At 40.2% G+C, this 21,692-nt stretch overlaps 1 long non-coding RNA gene across 1 annotated transcript in view; it reads left to right on the forward strand.

Annotated features, from left to right (window-relative positions):
• Positions 1-21,686, forward strand: part of LOC112550490 — a 268,292-nt gene extending 246,606 nt beyond the window's left edge. Inside the window, exon 3 of the long non-coding RNA XR_003094365.1 lies at positions 21,562-21,686. This is a non-coding gene — a long non-coding RNA (uncharacterized LOC112550490). The remainder of the gene's footprint in view (positions 1-21,561) is intronic.
• The last annotated feature ends 6 nt before the right edge of the window (positions 21,687-21,692 follow it).

The following is a 21,692-nucleotide window of genomic DNA, read 5'->3' on the forward strand; positions in this document are numbered from 1 at the left end:
CTGATATTATGCTAAATGTTATGTCCTGTTTTGGGTATGTTTAATTAAATTCTTGTTACCATCCCAATACAGCTGTTTGACACAAGGTCATGAGCAAAAAGTTAATTATCTAGTAAATAAGCAATATATCATTCGTCTTTTTCTAATATACTAAAACCATAAAATTAATAAGATCTGGAAATATTAAGCCATATAACTGCTTAAGCAAATGCATATAATTACAGTGTGCCCTTGGTAGCAGAGAAAAAAATACTGTGCATTACATTTAAGGGCATAGCCTTGGGTCTGTAAAAAAAAAAAAAAAAAAAAAAAAAAAAAAAAACTTATCTAGAGTATGCCTTAATCCAAACCTAATGCAAACAATCAATGCTTGTTAAGTATATGTTGTTGTCGTTGCTTTTGAAATAGCAGCCCTAAAACTAACTAGCTCCCCCCATTCTCTAGGCTTCTAATAGCTGGTTTCAGGGCTGCTAATAGAAACCTTGAAAAGAAGGGGAAGCTAGTCAGCTTCAGGGGTGCCAATACCATAATCCCAACAGGGCTGTCTACTAGGGCTGTGCAAAGCCTCGGTTGCCGATTTTTGATTTGGAGATTTGGCCCAATTTGGCAGCTGAATCTCTGAATCCTACTCGAATCGGAAAACCCATTAAAAGGTTTGAATCGTATCCGAAGCCTCCAAATTGATTCAGAAATTATTTGGAGGCATTTGGAGATTCGGATTGGCTGGGGAGAGGCAGGCACAGCCAGGTGGCTGAAGGTACTCCTGTGGCTTCTCCGGCTCCCCAGGCAGGGGGAGCTGCAGGAGAAGTCCACATGGCTGCCCTGCCTGCCCCCATCCTCTGCCAGGCCCCAGCATCCTGGCACTTAAAACAAAACAAAAAAACCCCCTCACTCACCAGCTGCACCAGTGGCAATTGGGGCCTCTGGGGGCTTGTGGCAGAGCCTCCTGGGGTGGTGGGGATTGCCTCCCCCACTTGGCACCCACACGGCAGTTGTCACATCATGCGGGTGTAGCACGGCTCGGCAGGGTGCTGCGCAGTGTCTGGGAACTGGGGTGGCTCCAGCAGTCACCTGGAGCCCAGCACCATTCAGCCCCAATGGCCCCAGCTCCCAGACAGTGTGCAGCGCCCTGCTGAGCCGTACTGCACCAACACTTAGGGGCAGCTGCCACGTGGGTGCCAGGTGGGGGGGATTCCCATGCTGCCACAAGCTCTCAGAGGCCCTGATCCCCGCTGCTGCAGCTGGTAAGTGTGTGTGTGTGTGTGTGGGGGTGGGGGGTGTTGTTTGGTATTTTTAAGTGCCGGGAGGCTGGGGATGGGGATGGGGATGGGGCCGGGGCCAGGCAGGGCAGCCATGAGGGCTTCTCCCATGGCTCCCCCCACCCAGGGAGAGGCAGACACAGCTGGAAGAGCCACAAGAACCTGCAGCTGCCCAACTATGCCTGCCTCTCCCTGGCCAATCTGAATCAGTGCTGAATCTCTTTTTCTGATTCCACCGAATTGAATGGGCCCAGTGATTTGGATCACCAAATCGAATCACTATCCTCCGAATTGGCTGAATCCGAACCTGAATTGAATACCTACCTATTCTCACAGGCTTACTGTCTACTTAATGAGCGTTCTTTACAGTGCTATCAGTGATGTGGCAATAGCAGCCCTAAGACTGATTACTCCTCATTTTGGGGCTTCTAATGGTTATTATCAGGACTGGTGTTAGAAGCTTTGAAACTGAGGGGAGATAACAACCCCAAAACTGAGTAGGTCCTGTAATTTGTTTCAAAGGTTCTAATGCCAGCCTTTTGACAACTGCTTCCCTTTGTTTCTGGCGCAACTAGAAAGTGCAGTTGAGTTACAAAGTAGACAGCAGGGCTGAGAGGTTATGCACTTAAGCATTTTAAGGACTTTGCTGATGTTTCAATAGCTAGAATTTGTTATAATGTAAGAATGGGCAATGATTTGGGAAAGGCACTGTTATATAGTTAAGCAAACTATGTATTTATCCTGTGTGCCTATTAAGTATAGTATTTTGTACCATAGTTGGTATAAAGGTTCTATCTATAGTTCTAAACTTACATATTCCAATATCAGTTTTGGGGGTGTCAAACATGGCTTTCAGGCTGGATTCCAGCACATGATGCTGCTCTGTCTGGCCCACTGGGATTCCCCCCAGGCCAGGGAATTTGGCAGTGTGGTTAGCAGTAGCCATGGCCTGCCATAGAGTCTGAGCCTCTGATGCCCCACTGGACATGGCTATCAATAGCAGAGCTTCCTGTGGTCTCAGTTGCCCTGCAGCCACCTGACCGACAACTGCTTGCAAGTCTCTGCCATGACAAGAGCCTGCTTGCTCCACTGCTGCCATGATGGGTGCTACTGCCACCACTGCTCTACCTCTTGATATGCAAGGAGCTGAAAGGTCCAGATCTGGCTCTTGGGCATAGTGAGTTTGACACCCCTTATCTATATCAACATTGTACCTTTCTTTAGAAGATAACTGAAGTTAAAATGGAAAAGCTGATTAAAATTGATTATTTAAATGGAGGCTTTCCACTTGGTGATTTAATCATCTTATTTTAAATCAATCCATCCTGCCTCCTCTCATCATGGCTTCTGACTTTCCTAGATTGAGTGTGAATTGTTTTGATCTGCTCTTCAATCTTCTTTTTCACTCCCTTTTTGTTTTTATTCCAATTGCTCAGCAACCTTATCTGCCAGGTACCTCACTGAAGAAAGCAACATCTACATCTTGGTTATCTTAGACTCTTTAATTTTATGCAGCTTCTCCAGATTTTTGGTAGTCTACTGAGTCACCAATACATCATGTATTGACATGTCTCTGGCAATACACCAAGATACAAAACTAAATTTCTTTAAATAACTGAGGCCTGCTCCATGTTACAGTCACTGTATTATTGTATTACATACAAAGAATACTGAGAAGCCTGAAACATAGGAAGATGGACTATCTAATTGTCAAGAGTGGTACAATGATGTTAATATACTAGCTCTTCATGTACACTCCACTTTATTCATATTACTGTGCACATAATGAATGAAGTAAGACCCCATGGATAACGTAAACCTTTAGAAAATGAAACAACAGAGGAAAATCATATTTGCATTTGCAGGAACCCTGAATTTCTGCTGTTCCTAGCTTTGAACTTGGTTCCATGCAAACCATTGAAACAAGGATGAAATCAACAGGATTGAAATACTGTACATTTGGGAGCTTTGAGTCAGCAGAGAGTCAACAATGAATTAAGTCTTTTGTGGAATTCAAATAAAACAGCTTCCTAGCATTACCTTTTAATTTACTAATACATTAAACACTCTTTAAAATAAACTCATCTGTTTTCTTCTGAACAGTTCATTAGACAAACACCAATACACAAACATCATTTAAAAAAATAGAGAAATTTGGCTGGCAAAGTTTGCAATAAGATAACATGGAATACATTAAACATAATGAGAATGAGAAACAATAGATAATTACAGATGAGAATTGGCAGGAAATAAAAGAATCATAGAATAGAAAAGCTCACTATCTTGGTGAGCATGTTGGTGGGGAAATACAACTACATTCCTTTGTACTTGGTATTATATAAAATGTATGCAATTTTCCCCCCTGAAACTTTGAGTAGTGTTATGACCAGATTAGTTTCCATGACCACCTCTTTTGGAAGTATCATTGATAGCTAAAGAGAGAGAACAAATGGGACTTTTGATCTATGGAACTATGATGCTTGGAAAATGCCTGCAAGATCTGCAAAAAAAATAAAAGTATTTGGATTTTTTGTTTGAAGCATGTGGTTATGGAAAGCACTCTCTATTTTTTTGCTATTTCCAGTGTTAGTAAAGTACTATAACTAGCCAGTACTCACAATATCTGGATTTAGTTGCAGTTCTGCTGTTGAGCCCCAGCTCAAGTCTGGGATCGTGCCCGGTATGCAAAAGCCAATAAAGATACCAGGGGTGAAAGTATAAAGATTTATTGCTAGCAATACAAGGTGCAAGCGGAATAATTTCACGTAACAAGCACACAGATTCTTAATTCTAAGCATCTTTTATACAGGAGTATTGGACCTTCATAAGCATTCTTGTTTGCTAATTGGTTATAAGGGAGTGACGCGAGGAGTTCTTTACTGAGCATGTCTCTATACCTGTGTTTTAGCTATGTATCTCATTTCCATACATGTATGTTTCATTAGCATACTTTCTCCCCACCTAGGGGTGTGAATCTTAATATTTAAATCAGCTCTTTGCCCTAGTCCACTAATTCTGCTTTTGTTTTCAAGCTTCCTTTATCTAAGACTGTCTTCTCCTTATCATTGCAGATGGGCATTAGTTACATAACAGAGACTTTTGCTTGGGCTATGTGTAGTGGTTTCTAGGTCAAACCTGACACTGCCATTTGTCCAATGGGTATCTTATTTTGCAATATGCTGTCATCTTACACTTATAAGCAAGTGTAAGGGAGCTTCCTGTGCTGCCCTGAGTCGTGTCACCTCCCGGCTGGAATGGTAATGTCTTGTAAAAGATCACCTGCCATGCTTTCGATGTTAAGGGAGATGTACCTAGACATTACTCGGAGACAGCTGATAGTGGTTATGGACTCGAAACATCTGTGGTTCTTTGCAGGGATCCACCATCACTATGCCCTGCCCTCACCACTCCTGTTGTTTCCGGGTGCTGTTGATTGCCTCTAAGGTTTGTTACTATCTTTACTTCAAGGATCCTGACTAAGGTCCTTGCCTAGTCAGCTCCTTGCCCTGTTCTTCCCTGCACAGGTCCCAAGACGGCTACCTCTTCTTCTGGTTCTCCTGTCATCCTCTTGTGACAGGAATCCTCCCTCTCTTCTTCTTCCCCTTCTGGGAGAGTAAGGTCACCTTTGCTTTCCTCTTCTTTTAGGTCCCCAGAGTGGTTCCCTTCATCCCCCGGAATCAGACTCACCAGTCACTGAGGCTTCTTCGCCAGCTCCCATTCTCGGCTAGACCTTGTCTGGCAAGTAGTAGGGTTGGGACTTATCTTTGGCCCTCTACCCATTCACATTCACTTGCTGGATCTCTCTCCTTCTGTTTTCTTTCTTCTTCCACTCCTCCTGAGATGCTCCCTCAGCATCCCTTAAATCTCCCTCTCTCCAGCTGGGTTCCCCATGGCAGTTCCCCTTTGGGTGCCTGCCTGACCCAGCTGTTCCCTTTTTGCTTGCCGGCTTAGTTCTTCTTTCTTTCCCTCTGTTCTTTTCCTGTGCCGGTCTTTTTTTTCCTGTTTGGATTCCAGAGGTTGGGTCTGCTGTGGCAGCCTTTGATCTGCCACAGCCCCAGTTGGCTTTTCCATTCATCCAGGTCACATTGAGGTTTGCCGCGGCTCCTCCAGCTCCATAAGATAAGTTTTCTTCCTTGAGCATTTCCTGACTCTGCTCATGTTAGGGTGTTTCAGGCACTCTGTCACAGCAAGTTACAAGAATTCAGCAAGGAAATGGATGACCCACATATCTTTGGTACGAGTGTTTTTTTTCTGGAACTCAGTGTCAGGCTGGGCCTTGAACCCAGGGTCTTGGCTTGTTGGGTGCTGCGGCAGCTCATCCTGTTCTGCCACTTTGCCAGTAGAATGCTAGGGTAGAAGCAGGTGGCAAGAACCCACCATCTGGGCATAGACATACATCCACTCCCCGCCAGCACTCCTCTTGCCCCTTCCTATATAAATCCCTGACCCAAAATGGGAAGTTTCTGGATAACAAGGCTCAACCTTGTACTTAGACTGCTGCACTCTTAGCTTGTGCTGCTACTGATGGACAGATTCCTTGGATACCTGACCTGGTTAGCTTTCTGACCTCACTCTCTGCCTGATCCTCTAGATACCTGACCTGCCGCTGGCCTGACCAAGTGGATACCTGACCCGGCTAGTTTCCTGGTCTCATGTTCTGCCTAACCGTTTAGATCCCTGACTTGGTTCCCCAGACAGATCTCCAGGCTTCTGACTTTCTGGCTTCTCCTGATTCCCAGATCTGGTTGCCCACAGCCTGGCATGACAGTCGGGGTAAAATAGGACTGGTCTTGAGCACCTAAGTCCATTTACCTGCCTAATGAGTAGAATAGAATGTGGCCCGGTATCTTGGTATATGGGTCATATATAGTATTATATTCTTATTTAGGTGTGCAGTGCATATACCTTCCATTAACACACAGTTACTCATGAAAGTTAGTGGCAGTTTGTCCTCAATATGCAGGAACAAATACAAGATGCAAAGGATGTTATTTATTAGGAAATAATTGTGTTTACTTGGCTTAGCTGGGAACTATTACCAGTAATTCATCCAGTACAGGTCCTTATATTCCTTTCTTCATTGTGGGTGGAGTGTTGCTGTCAGTCTGTGGCTTTCCACAGTCACTAGCCCATTCTAAGACCCCACCACACTCTCTTTCTTTGAGCCAGGGTGCAAGCGTTACCTTCTTGCTACATCATGAAGATCTTCTCAGCTTCTTTGGAGGATACCTTCCCTAAATTCACTTCCATATCTGGCTTATTAACAAACTGGACCCCTATGGAATAAGTACCTGAACTTAAACAAAAAGCTTTAACAAAGCTTTAATTCTCAGATGGTTAAAGAAATTGAGTGTATGCAGATTTAAAGGCTGCAAATATTAAATAAAAAATAAAAATATTGTCTTTATTTCATAATCATGGGTTTTCTTTTGCAAGAGGCAATGACATCTCTAATAGCTAAGAAGATTAACACAAAGAATGAAGGTCTTTGCACCATTATATATATTAATCAGATTGCCATCTGTTGCAAAGAAAACAGAGAGACTTGAATTTTGTTTTTGACTAACTTTTCTTGCCAAGTTCTCATGGAAGAATATGTGCTAAATGTCATGTTCATGGCATAGAACTGATCTTCCTGGTTGCTGTAGATCTGAGGTATCTCCACACCTCACAATGCATCTCTATGATCACCCAAGGATCTCAGAATTACTTACATTCGACTCCTATGACTTTAAGTCCAGTTTGGAGCTGAAAATCACCTGGGAAGATTTGATTGATTTATTAGGCTCCAAAGCTGAAAATAACACCAAAATGGTACTTTTGTCAAGTGGTAGAGGAGAGAAAAGAGACAAAGGTCTCTTTGAAGATCTTGAAGGATCTCTTGGACACTTGTTCTCCCTTTCTTCACAATGAACTAAATAATGAAAATGCTGAAGCCTTGTGTCTATTGTCTACTTTTGTATTCCAGTTTAAGTCAACTATAATATATCAAGCTAAATACAATTAAATAGATATAGGAGTTTTCTTAATTTGCCATTGTTCTTATATTTTAGATGTTTTGGTCCAGGGGAAGCAGGAGAAGCTATTTGCATCTCTCAGGCAGTAGTTCACCTCAGCTATAGCCCTTGCACAAGAAGTGGTTGGACTTCTGCCTAGTTGCATTAATAACGTGTAAAAAGACAAGGATGGGGAATGAACAGGAGGATGGCCCCACCCCAGGGCAAGCAAGGTGACTTTGTTGTAGGAACACACACAGATTCTTGATGTGCATCCCCTTGATGCACATCCCCCATGTCCCTGATTTTCTTCTGGAGCAGTGTAATTTTTTTTCGTCATGCTCCCTACTCTGGGTTTGGCATAGATGCTACTTTTTCTCTCCTGCAGTAGTGTCTGGGCAGATTTTTCTTGGTTAACATGTTTGCTTCCTTCCATAGCTCTTGAACAGAAATGAATGGATAACTTACTATAGGCATGTGTCTGCTTGCTCTGCTTTATGTAATGATATTCATCCTAATCAATACAACTTCCAATGTCCTTTTCTCATAGATTTATGCTGTGGTCTTATGCAAATTTTGCAGTAAGGGGAGGGTTATTGGTCTTTTTGGGTTAGAGCAGGGAGGGGTCTGGGTATATGGGCTGTTCTGACTCTGCCACCGATTTCCTGTGTAACTTGGAAGAATTAATTTAACAATTTCTAGGTTATAATTTACCCATCTGTCAAACGGTTCTACTGAATCTGATCCACTGCTGTGAGTCTTGCTTAATTTTTGTGAAGCACTTTATTGTCCTTTGCTGCTGTTTTCCCATCTGAGTAGCACCTATGTCAAATGTCATACTATTGAGCATGTAATCCCTTGATGCCTACTTTGAATTTCAGTAGGCATGCTTTCATTGCTATTTGAAGTGATTTAAAATTTAAAGTCTAGGTAATGCTTCCATTTAGTAAATCTGAATTTTGAAAACTTGTATTGAGGTTATTGAGATATATAAAATCATATACATTCATAAGACACTCCATTGTATTTCATTCCTTTTTTCACCATTAAATTTTTGTTTAAACCTTTAGAACATAGGATCCCCATAAGAAGTTCTGTTATTTCTGATAAATGTAATGCGTCTAAAGGGGCAGAAAACTTAGTATAATGAGGTTAATGGTATATATACTTCAAAGGATTTTTGTGCATGGTGTTCATTGCTTTCAAAGACAAGTTGAACAGGCTCCATTTACTTCTGTAAGTGGGTATTTCACTCTATGCTATTGAAATCTAAGATTTCTTATTAAGTGTTAAAATGCAGTAAATTATTATTCTGACTAATATTTGCACTGTGTGTGAGTATGTGTGTGTGTCTGTGTGTGTAATTTCACGTAAATCCCTGCCTCAACGAACAAAATCAAAGATAGCCAAGGCAACCTAGTACAAGATGCACCATGACTTTATAGTTAATTGAGAAAATGGCAATGCTTGAGAAGCAAAAATAAAGTATGGGGAATTCTTTATAGAAGTAGATTTAAAGGAAGAAAGGAATTGCTTATTGTACGAATTGAGGGAGAATGAAAAAGGAAGCATCTGTTGTGGCTCTAACTGGAAATTTAGGTGGGGCATAATAATTTCTGTACCTCTTGGCATGATTATTACATTATGCAATTGTAGGTAGTTTTTTTGTAGCTGAGAATCTCTTCAGTGAAGCGTTGCTTCTTTATTAGAGCTTGCTACTGTAATGTGCACATCAGCCCGCACAATCTGGAGCAATAGAGCAATCTGTCCCTTCATGAATTCTTCATCTAACAAAAACCTGTTTAATTATAGTAGTAGTGAATGATGCATACGCTCTAATTTAATTGTCTAAAATTTTTTGTCTCTGGTTCTGTGATGCTAGCATGAATGAAGGTGCAAAACGATAACAAAAGAAAGAGAAAACAAGTAGTGAAACTGAAGAAAGACAAGTGTGTTAGGAACAGGAGTAGGTAGAAGGCTGAAGGTCCAGGAAGGGTCAATCAAAGGTGTATACATACAGACACAGGTTTTAGTAGTAAGGTTAGAGAGGGGAATGTCATGTTGGTGATATTAAGAGGTTAAACTCTTATTTGTATGTATATGCCATTTTTTCATACTGTTATGCACTATGTGGGTAAGTATATAGATATAAGTATATGCAAATGTCCAATGTGTAGGAGTGTAAGGAACACATGGGTGTGCAAGTTGGCTACTCTAAACTTCAATATTCTTGTGTCTGAAAATTTGAATCTCCCTATAAAAAAGAAGAAGAATAGAAGTTAAAAAGTGAGACCGGAAGATATTGAACATTGTGGAGCTGCACATATTACTATGCCAAATACTGAAGGATGTCAACAGAAGAGTGGAGAAAGGAAAAGGTTTTGAAGTGCCATGGAAGGAGCGTTCAGCAAAAAGGAGGGATAGCGGGAAGAAAAGAGTAGAAGAAATAAGAATAAAATCTTGGCTCTATTGATGTCAAAGTTAAATTGCTTAGTGACTTAATTGTGATCACAATTTCACCCTCAACGTTGAAAAAAAGTTGAGGAGAATGCTTACCAATTAAAGAAAGCTATCATTCATTGCACAGGCATTTAAATCCATCTCACTTTTATAAATGTTGGTCAATTTGATCCAAGTCTTAATAAAAATTATTTAGACAATTATTTCTTGACTCAAAAGTATTTTCTAGTGATGTGAGGCCATTATACGGAATCGTTAAAGCATACTTAACTATGCTGTGTTAATTATTCAATGATAAATTATTCTTTTTTCATTAACATTGTAGCAAATGCAGTAGATAATACCATTGTTTGTTTGTTCTTTTTTGTAGACGAAAAGTATTCATTTTCTTAAGGCAATTTTTTAACAAAATTAATGTTTTAGAATGGCCATTCCGCATTTGCTCTTTTAAATCTTTTCATGGATTTATTAAGTTATATGCATTCAACCAAATTATATTAAAAGAATAGTTAGGTTTTTGCATTGTTTTAGGTGGACTTCACTCCTTTTTTAATGCTTCATAAAATGATCAGCGTACAGATAGCAACTGTATTGTGAGCAGAGACCTAAGACTCAGAACTCAGGAGTTCAGTCTCCAGTTATGCTACCAACTCATTGTGACCTTGAGGAACAAATTTATTCCTCTGCTTTCATTGCTTCATCTGTTGAATGTGGACAATGCATATCTCATTCTCATGGCAGCTGTAAATCTTAATTAATGTTTTGTCATTTTGAGTTTTTTAGATGAAAGACACTATGGTCACATCCAGACTAGCAGGGGCGTGAGAGTTGTGGCACCACAAACCACTCATGTGGAACATTAAAATATGCCTTTCACTACAAATTTTCAAACTGGGGACAAAATTCGCTATCAGGATTTCCCAGTAGAAGAAAAAGTGCTGAGAAAAAGTGGCGCAGCGCATATTACACTAGTGTGCGCTGGAACAAACAGAGGCTTGGTCCTCCAGTGAGATCCTCTGGCTGCCAGCCGAAGCATCTCTATGCTCCATTTGTGCCCCAGCTGCTCCAGCATGCCAGGAGCTGGGAGGAGCTGGGCAAGGGCACCAGGGCTGCAGGACAGTCTCTTACTGTTTGCAGCAGCAGCCAGTTGAGAACTACTGAGGTAAGTTGAGCACATCAGTGGTTCTCAACTGGGAGAGGTGCCACCACATTCAAAACAGTGGTGGAGTGCCATGACTCTGAAAAGCTTGAGAACCAGTGGCTTAAAGGAACAGTAACTTAACACTGACCATCTTTTTGGCACTGATAATTTGTTACTAACCAACGCAAAACTGATACTGGGTTGTAACCTGATAACCTAGATTCATAATTAATGTAGTGCTGCTGCTTCATTTTTTAACATGTATAGGGGTGCTGTGCTAATAACCACTGAGTTAAAATTCAGTCTTATCTTGAATAGTGCTCTTAGTATTAGAATTATTGTAATGCCAGTTACGCATTTTTACTATATGCAGGGTGCTTTATTTAGTTAATTTGTTAGTTATTTTATGAACATTAGTTACGTTGGGTGCCTATACATGAGCCGGGAGGCTGCTCCGATGCACTGTAATTACAATGCATCAGAGCAGACCTGATTAATCAAGTAATTACCATGCTCCAGCTGGCTTTCACATCTGACATATCAGTGTCCCCATGCTTCAAAATGGTGGCAGGGACACTTGAACTAAAGCTTGTTTGACAAACTTTAGATAAGGCGCCCCCACTACCATTTTGAAGTGCAGGGACGCTGATACATGAGACACTCTGGGCACTTTAATTAGAGACCTGCTCTTATTAAAGCACCTCCTTCCCCCTCACTCCCAGAACACTTGTAAAAATGCCTTTGTTGTTATTATGCTTCATTAACAGAAGTTAGCCTTTTGCTTTTCTCGTACTAATTCTGTCCATTTCATACGCTGGTGCATGTATGTCATGACATAACTTTTCTATTTATTGATTTCTTGGTTTTGGCATATTGTGTCTAGTGGTCAGATAATATTAAGAGAATACCTTGCTACCTGTGAGGGGTGGTACAAGGAAGAAACCATATGGAGCAAGTTACATTTTAATTATTCACATAAAATGTGTGTTGTGCCAAGGCTAAATCAGAATTTTTTCCCACATTAAAAATAGATTTGCATAAAATAATGAAGTGCACTAGAATCTTTAAATCACAAGTTTATTTCTAATTGTTGTTGAAAAGGGGACCACACATGTAAGAGAACCGTGGGGTTTTTTGTTTTGCTTTGTTTTGGGGGTTTTTATCAGCTTGGAACATTATGCACATTTTGAACACAGCCTGTTTCTCATTTACTATGCACCAATGTCATGTTTTGATCTAGTTGAATTGGGCTATATGGGGGTGCTAAAGAAATATGAAGTTTTCCCCTTCCCTCCTCCAAACCTTAGATAATTATAGCATTCTGTTTATTGTGAGTGGTACCTCTAATGGTTGCATACACCATAGTGGTATATGGGTTCATTAGAAAATGCAAGAAACAGGCATATAACTAAAAATCAGTGTAAGAATTAACTTAAATTTACAGAGTTTAAGTGTAGGCCATTCTAAATTATTAGAGCATATTTTGATTCTTCTCTTCCATACCTCTTATTGATTTACTTGTACAGCTAGCACAGAAGAAAGAAGCTGCAATTTTTTTCTCTTAAGTACTCTTCCTTAACTACCCTTTTTGTTAGCTTAGCCATCAGTGCATAGGAAATGGCATTTCTCAGAACTATCCAATGTTCATAAATAATCAAGATAGATTGGCAGCTATTTTAAGTAAATGAAGTATCAGATCTTATTCTTCCTCTGAGATGCATAAGGGTTAGTTGGAAGACAAATAGGGTAGATGCAAGGAAGAGGGTATTCATAATGCTAGTAGAAAAGAGAGAGCCAAATTCATGTTATGCCTATAATATACTAGTAATCATTTGGGATCAAGCACCTGGCAAAATCAATTAGTATTAATTAGTTGCAGTATTGGTTAGAAAAGCAATCTATTTATATTATAGACCTAAATCAGATATAAAATTGAATGCCATACCATAGGTATGTCAATCTTAGGCCCATTGCAGGCATGCTCTCTAGCCTCAGCTCACCAGCCATCTATTAAAAAGCTCCTCAGTTTCCCACCATGCCAGTCCACCCACCGGAAGGTCTGCCTCACAGATCTCAAATCCAAGCTCCACTGCACCCTTCCCCCCCCCCCCCCCCCCCCCCCCCCCCGCCCCTCCTGGCTCAGGGCAGTGTGGGGATATTCATCTCAATCCCATGCAGCCTCTTCTTTTATTTTGATCAATGATGACCAATGCTATACAAATTGGAATCACAGGAAGTCTGCCATTAGCCCTTCAGCACATCATTTCCATTCTCTACTATCCCTAATAAGAGCAAAGCACAGAAGAAGAAACAAACACTGTGTATAATTCCTAGACAGGGTCCAGGGAATTTTCTTCTTTTTTTTCCAGCAAGTCCTTGCTGAAAGGTCAACTATTCTTACTTCATATGAGAATCAGATCATATTGGGTAGCTTATGTATGCCCCAGCACTGGAACATAGTAGTGTTGAATAGTGTCATACTGTCAGCTGAACTGGAAGGGTTCTTTTTCTTAATGTTACTCTAGGCTGTTTTCTTTTTGTTCGAGGTTTTTTTTGTTTGTTTGCTTGTAAAAACAGACTAAGCAGAGCTGAGACATCAAGTGTTGAACAGTTGAGGATAGGAGCAGTGACAGTTTATTCAATAATCGTCTCTTTACATAAGTTCATAGGGAAGGGAAAATAACCTCTCACATTTGGCTGCAACTGAAATGAGTTAATAGATTTCATAGATGTTAGAGTCAGAAGAGACCTCAGTAGGTCATCGAGTCTACCCCCTGCCCTGGGCAGAAAAGAGCGCTGGGGTCAGATGACCCCAGCCAGATGTTTGTCTAGTCTCTTCTTAAAGACCTCCAAGGTAGGGGAGAACACCATCTCCCTTGGAAGCCCATTCCAGATTTTGGCAACTCTTACTGTGAAATCTGCTCTCCATCAGTTTGTGGCCATTGTTTCTAGTTACACCAGGGGGTGCTCTATTAAATAGCATCTGAGCTTCTCCTATTCGCTGCTGCCCTCCCCTGATGAATTTATAGGCAGCCACAAGATCATCACCTCTCAGCCTTCTCTTGTGAAGGCTGAAGAGATCCAGGTCCCTCAGTCTCTCCTCATAGGGCCTTGCCTGCAGGCCTCTGAACATATGAGTGGCCCTCCTCCGAACCCTTTCAAGATTCTCCGCATCCCTCTTGAAGTGCAGCACCCAAAACTGGACTGCATAGCAGTGCCGCATAGAGGGGAAGCATCACCTCCCTGGACCTGTTCATCATGCATCTGCTAATGCATGCTAAAGTGCGGTTAGCCTTGTTGATCACTTTGTCACATTGACAGCTGTTGTTCATCTTGGAGTCAACTATGACTTCAAGATCTCTTTCCACTGCTGTGCTGCTGAGAAGGTCATCCCCTATCCTGTAAGTATGTTGGTGGTTCTTTTTGCCCAGGTGCAGCACTTTGCATTTGTCTTTGTTGAACTGCATCCTATTTCATTCTGCCCATTTTTCCAACTTGGCCAGTTCCACTTGGATCTGTTCCCTACCCTCTGGTGTGTTAACTTTGCCCCATAATTTGGTATCATCTGCAGATTTGGACAAAGTGCTCTCCATGCCCTCGTTCAAGTCACTGATGAAGGCATTGAATAGCACTGGTCCTAGGACCGAGCCTTGGAGGACTCCACTGCCCACATCTTTCCAAGTCAATATCAGCCCGTCCACCACCACTCTCTGGGTGTGTCCCCTAAGCCAATTTGGCACCCACCTGACCGTGTAATCATCTACATCACAGCCTGTCACTTTATTTACTAGAAAAGAATGAGATACCGTATAGAAGACCTTCTTAAAGTCTAGGTAGATGACATCTACCTTGACTCCTGTGTCTAAGCATTTTGTGACCTGGTCATAAAAAGAAACAAGGTTAGTCAGGCAGGATATACCTGCAATGAATCTCAGCATTATTTCCCCTGCTGGGCTCACACAAATGTGATCCTTAATGATTTTTTCCAGAGTTTTCCCAAGCATAGACATGAGACTAACTGGTCTATAGTTTCCCAGTTCCTCCCTTCTCCCCTTCTTGAAAATAGGGACTGCATTGGCCCTTTTCCAGTCCCCTAGGACCTGACCTAAAAGATTATTTCATATGTTTATTGGCTCGCAGCAGCTTCATTCATTGGTCTGAGGAACATCATTAGCTCATGAATATGCATATTTAAGATTAGAATTTTCTTTTTATTCAGTCCATTTTCTGGAATATCCCTTTAGTTCCATCAATATTTAGCAAGAACTCAAATCCAAGCAATTCTCCTTATATATAAACTTTCAACATGTCTTTCTTATACTTAATTATATAGAGAGTCTTTAAATAATTAGTCCTGCTCCCTGCCTTTAAGCAAATATCTGGATTTGCCTTCAGGAAGGTTGATATTTACTACTTTACTATTTACATTTAATATGAATAATCAGTAAAGAAGGCATTCTTTGTTCTTAACAGTCTTTGGAAATGTGTTGCTTTTCTTTTAGAGTATGCTAAGGAAATTGTTTTAAGTCTTAGCAGATAACTAACAGGTTCCCTCATTAATAAGAGTAACTTGTTCTCAAATGAGTTCTATTAGTAACTAGTTGTTACTACCTTTCTGTATTATATAATAAACCATCTTGCTATTTACATATCATTTTAGATGAAGGTTTGTATAAAGTTACACACTATTTGCAATTGTTCATCTCAAAAAATCATCATTGTAGACGTTTAAGAAATAACCATAGTTTACTCTGGTGAGAGGAAATGTGAATTAGAGGTCGCCAGACTCTTCTTTCCAGCCACTGCTGTTTTCCTTAAAATTTGAAGCACTTTAAAGAGTTCCTAAAAGATATTTTCAATGAAAGGAATTGTAATATCTTTTGAGTAGGTTGAAAGTTGAAGCTTCTTTTCTTTCGAAGTAGGGTGGAGAAAGAGTCTGTTTTAATACATATTTTATGGCTCTGCTAACACATCGTTATATCCTTCTTTGACTATAAACATCAGATCCTTACATTTTAATCAGGTTTCTTTTGGAAGGGTTTAGATTGCAGTTTGTTTTCTTGAGCTGAAGATCATATCTACACCAAAATGATGTGCTGTCTTTGGAAACACTTTTTTTTTTTTTTTGTATTAATGGCCAGTTCTGTGTAAACACACTCAAATAGTCTGGGAGAATTCTTCCAGTTTTGTTCTTGTAATAAAGAAACTTACTCAGAGCCATGAGTACAGACATTCAAATACTGAGAAAAGGAGAGCTTTCAGTGCTGACACTGTGCAGCCAGAGGGAGGGTGGGGACCTGTGAACACATCTCAGTGTGCTCTGCAGGCTCCCTTAGTCCATCTGGTGACAGATTGCAGGAATGCATAGGGAAGCCCTTATTGGCTGCCCCAGAGTGCCCATGGTCAGCCTGTGTTTCCCTGCAGCACAGTGTGGGCATTGTCAAGAGGATGTGTTGTGCTCCCTGCTGGAGCAGCAGAGTCCAGCGAGTGACATACTGTCTTCATGGGATGGGAGGGGGGAGGGATCCTGGAAGACCATTTTCTGTTCTGAGATATGCCACATCATGTACAGACATTCACTCTCCCAGGAGGTACTCTTCCAGGAGTGATTTAACCCTAGTTGTTCCTAGGTTATGTTTCTCCCAGAGCAAGCATTTTTTACTCCAGTAGAAAAAGCCTGAGCATGTGTACACTCATGATTTCTCCTGGGAAAGTAGTGAGAAACACACACTCACTTCACAGGAGAAACTGAATGTCTGTATGAGGCCTAAATGGATCTAAGCATTCTATCAGTTATAGTACATTTACAACTTGCAATTAAATAGTCCTCTGAAATGTACTGTACAGAGCACTAATCCAAATAACAAATGTTCACTATATTTTCCAAGTTATAGCCTAAAAGAAAATAGGCTATGCTAAAAGAACATAGGAGGTATTAAAATTATCATTAGGTTCTGTATAAACATTGGGATGTTTCATGACCAAGGGTATACTTAAGTACTTCTTTCTCATCGTATTTGAGGCATGTTAAGTAGGTATTAATTGCTGCTGGTGCAAACACTTCTTTGCATCTCTGTACTGATGGTTCATCAAAGCTCTTTCACCGTTCAGGTAGAGGCAAAATGCCACTTTAAATTTACCAAATGAAAATGTAGCTACTTAAGTCATTGTGCCTCCTTCTTTATTTTGGTCAAGTAGCATATGTTTTTATTTCCTAATTACAATGCTGAGTATAGTTATTCATTTCATGTTCTTAGAGAATCCTTTTTTGTATTAAAACATTGCCATATCTGTCTGTTCATGAAATGGTTCCCTATAATGAGATCTTTCATTAAGCAGGTTCAGAATAAAGTTGCTGGACAGAACATTCTCCAAACTATGACACTGTATGTAACATTTTATTTTTTTAACATACTGCACATTTTCATGGTAATGACCCCCAACACCAGTAGCAGAATATGTCCTGCAAATATTCTGGTAATTGAAAAACACTGCATTTCATATCAATGATAGAATATTTCTCTTAACATTTCCCATTATTTTTGTATCCCTCAGGCAACTACCCAAAATGCTCTAAGTAATGTTTTTATTTAAGAATGTTTTTGGTAAGTCTTGTCTGTCTGAGAAGATGGCTTACTATCATGCAGATGAGCTAATTTTATAAATAATATTTACATGCCATATTCAGTCTTGGCAGATGCATTTATAATAACTTTCTGTTAACTAAAACAATGGGGGAATATTTTTTTCTACGAACAGTAGAAAACAAATAAGAGAACTTAGTGCCTCAGAACCCTCAAGAAGAGAGATTCATTTAATTACTCTGAACAGATAGTTAAGAAATATCTTAATGAAGTAGAAAGTTTTCCTAAGTGCATGTTGAGCTCAATGCATTCAGAAGGCACAGTGTCATTCAATATTTTATCTTTTTTCACCTGTTGTTCTTTTGTTTGGGAAATGTTGTCCTTATTAAGAACATAAGAACTATCATTTACTGGGTCAGACCATACATCCATCTTGCCCAGCATCCTGTCTCTCTCAGTGGCAGAGAATGGATGCTGAACAGGAGAGTAAGCCTGTTGTGACCAGGTTTTTTTTTTTTTTCAACTGTTCCTCTCCCACTTGCAGCCTTCAGCATTTAGGGCATTTTTACACATGAAAAGTGCCTAGCACTGCAACACAGCAGTTATATAAGCGGCAAAATGTGCACCAGCACACAGCAAATGACGACGATATGCTTTTGAACTAAAACGCATCGAAAATGTTTTAGTTCAAAAGTGCACCCCACCATTTTCTCCATGCTGATGTGCATTTCACCACTTATACAACTGCAGGTGATGCAGTGTGGTTCTCATCACCTCGCAAGCGGAGGAGACTTGATTAATCAAGTATGGTCCAATGCGCTGGATCTCTGACACGTTGCAGCATGAAAAAGTATGTGTATAGGTACCCATAAGGTTTAAGAAGTTCTAATTCAGAAGCGCTATCCTTAACGCCCATGCTCAATAACTACTGATGCCCCTTTCCTCCAAGAATCTGTCCAGTCCATTTGTTTACAGCTCTGATGCACTGGGAAGTGCATTTGAGTAGGCTGTAGTGATTTGGGTTCCAATGTGCAGAATGAAGGTACTCGGGCCTACAAATAAAGACTTGCTTAAACATGAGGTTGTATCATTAAAATCTTTGTGATTGATTTTATGCTTAAAATAATGAGGGTGTTAGCCTGGAACTTGAGAGACTCATCTTGTGTGCCAGGTTCCTGAGCAAGTCACTTCTCTGTGGCACCTGTGGAGGATGTGTTCTTGTTTCTGGTTCCAGCAGACTACTTGTAATCTTGAATGCCATTGACACCAATACAATGTTGGTATCATGGACAGTGAATAAATGTGTTTAAGCATATGCTACAAGGTGAAGGGCTTTCATGAGGAAATTACATGCTGCTATATTCTCTGCTGTTATATTTTTAAAAAATCAGATATATAAAGGATATATAAAGGAGGGGAAATAAGAAATCATTACAACATTTATAAACTTCTGTTGCTCTGATGTGTTATTTTCCTGGGAACAGAATTGGGGACAAATATTGTGTGGAAAACATATATTTATGTTACATGTAATTTATCATCATAATTAAAAACACCAAATATACAGAAAAAAATTAAGTATGCTAACATTTTTCTGAAATCACTGATTACAAATTACATGTAGTCAGCTTAAAACAGCTGGTTCTGCTAGTTACCTTATTTCCTTATTTTTACAGTACAAAAGACAGCGAAAGTAATTAATGTCTGAATCTGGATGCTATGAAAAAAGCGTTCTCTGGTTTACTACCTCCATTGGCCAAATATGTCTATTTTAGATTTATGTTGATTTAATTTGCTGCAGCTCACTGCATGATCTTAAATCATTTATACCATACATGAACTTATTATCCACAGAAAGAACTGCACTGGACTTTTTCAGTGTTCTTTGTAAGAAAATCTGAATTCAGAACACAGAAATTTTCAGTAATAACTTTAGTTTGGAAGGCTTTTTGGGTCCAGAAAAAAGGTAAGAGAAACACATGAGTTGCACAACTTCTAGGTTGCTCTTTGTTATGGACTTCTGCATCAGAGTGCTCTAGCCATTAGTTTATACAGTCAGTCTTAATTTCTGGCCTAGCAAGCATTTACATGTTTATATGAGTGACAGTAATTTCCAAGGAATGATTGAGAAATAGTCTTACTAAGTTTGATGAGGTTTAAATACTCTGATGAGAGATAGGAGACCTGGGTTTGATCCCATTTATGTCTGATACAGATAATCTAGGGTGAGTTTTTGAGTGTATATGACTGTCTCTAGCTTTTTATTAAACAATTGAAAGACCTCTCATAGTGCTGTAGAATGAAGAAAAAGTTTTTAAACATTATATTTTTGCAGCTCAGGGAAACTGTGTCCTGATCATCATTATTCATAGACTTCAGTGGGACACTGCTTATCTGATGAATCTCAAGTCTTATGATTGTTTGCAGGATCATGGTCTAAGTCTGGGGTTGGCAACATTTTTGGGCACACTGCCAAAACACCTGCAACTTTCACTTGTAAGATGTTGGCATGCTAGGAGTAGACAGCACAGGAACTGTGAGGTGCCTGATCTTTGTTGTGGCAGTGCAGCCCACTGCTGGCAACAAGCCAGGCCAGGACTCCACGGGCCCTGGTGCAGCCACTTGTAGCCTCCCAGATGACTACCACAGCCACCCACTATTGAACCTAGGCTGCTTGCAGTAGGTGGTGGGGAGCCTGCAAGCAGCTGCACTGGAGTCCATGGAGCCCTGGCCCAGCTTATTGTGAGCGTCGGGTGCACATACACATCGGTGTGGATGATGGGGGAGCTGCGAGAGGCTCGATCCTTGTTGTGGTAGCACAGCCCTGGCCCCTTCCCTGCCATCCACCCCGAGGCACTTGTGACAAGCAAAATGCCTTCACATGCCATGTTCTGGCACGTGTGGTTGCTGGGGTTGCTGACCCCTGGTGTAAATTAAAACATACATGAGATTAACCAGTGGGTCCCTCCAAAAGGGGTGGGGGGATAATCTGAAAAGTTAATAAACAGCAATTAATTAATTAGAAAATGGTTTTAAGACATGTTGTCTTTATCCTGATTGCATAATGTGAAGGAATGCTTTTATACAACTGATGGGGAAAAAACTGCTATGCGTTCTTAAGTTAAAAAATGGGGAATCTGTCTTTTTGTATCAGACATGCTGGGAGTATCTACATGCGTGCTTGACTGCACAGTTGTTACTGTGCCATCATTTGGTACTTGCTTTAGCTGTTACTGGGCAGTTCCCGCGATGAACGGATCATTTCTGACCCTACTGCACAGTAGCGTTGGCACCACGGTTCATGCCCACCAACACTACGTTGCCATAGCAGTGAGCTACAGTGACACTGCATCTTGTGTTGATGCACCCACTCTTTGGTATTTCTGAATTCTGTGTGCCTGACCTCACAGCTGTATCAAGTCTAGGGAGTTTTGGTAAAAAATGTTATATAACAACAGTGTTTCCTTCTCCTCTATTCACATTTGATGCAGATACAGATTTTCTCAGTTGCTCAAACAGGGAAATTCTTATGTTCTCTTTTAGGAATGGATAGAATATTCAGGTGACTATTTAGATACTGAAGGAAATTTTCATTACTTGTTCCTACATCTTCTTGTGTGCTCACATGATCACAAAATGTAGCTTAATAATTTCAGAACATTACTACTGAGTATTGCTGTCTTTTTTTCCACTTGTCTTTAATACTTCATTCTTAGCTGCATGATTCATTTGACACATTACATCTCAGAATAACTGAAGGAGGCCTGCATTTTTTTTCTTTGCACAGTCTTATAGAAAAAGCTAATGGGTTATCAGAGTTTTCAGGTTGTTACCAATGTATATTTGGAAATCAAAAGGTTAGAGATTTTTTTTTGTTTGGGGGAGGGTTAATATCTCAGTAAAAAATAGTTTAAACAAAATAGACATTTTTCACCTATACCAATTAAATTTTATTTGCTTTCTTTAATGTCAGTTATTCAAACATAGTCTTTTTCCTTCCCACAAAGTTTGGCCACTATAGAGTTTTTTGTTCTGTTTTGTTTTTGAACTATTGAGGGGAAAATGGAAGATAACATATTATAGCCCCAGTTCTCATTGTTTATTATCTTTGATGTTTTTAGGTGGTAGAGTGACTAATCCCAGATTAACCATCGGCTATTCTGGAAACATTCATTTTCTACCAGACCCAGAATAATGGATATAAAAGACAGAAGACATCGGTCTTTGACAAGAGGTCGGTGTGGGAAGGAAT

Source organism: Alligator sinensis, unplaced genomic scaffold (genome assembly GCF_000455745.1).
Source record: "Alligator sinensis unplaced genomic scaffold, ASM45574v1 scaffold7_1, whole genome shotgun sequence".
Lineage (NCBI taxonomy): Eukaryota > Metazoa > Chordata > Crocodylia > Alligatoridae > Alligator > Alligator sinensis.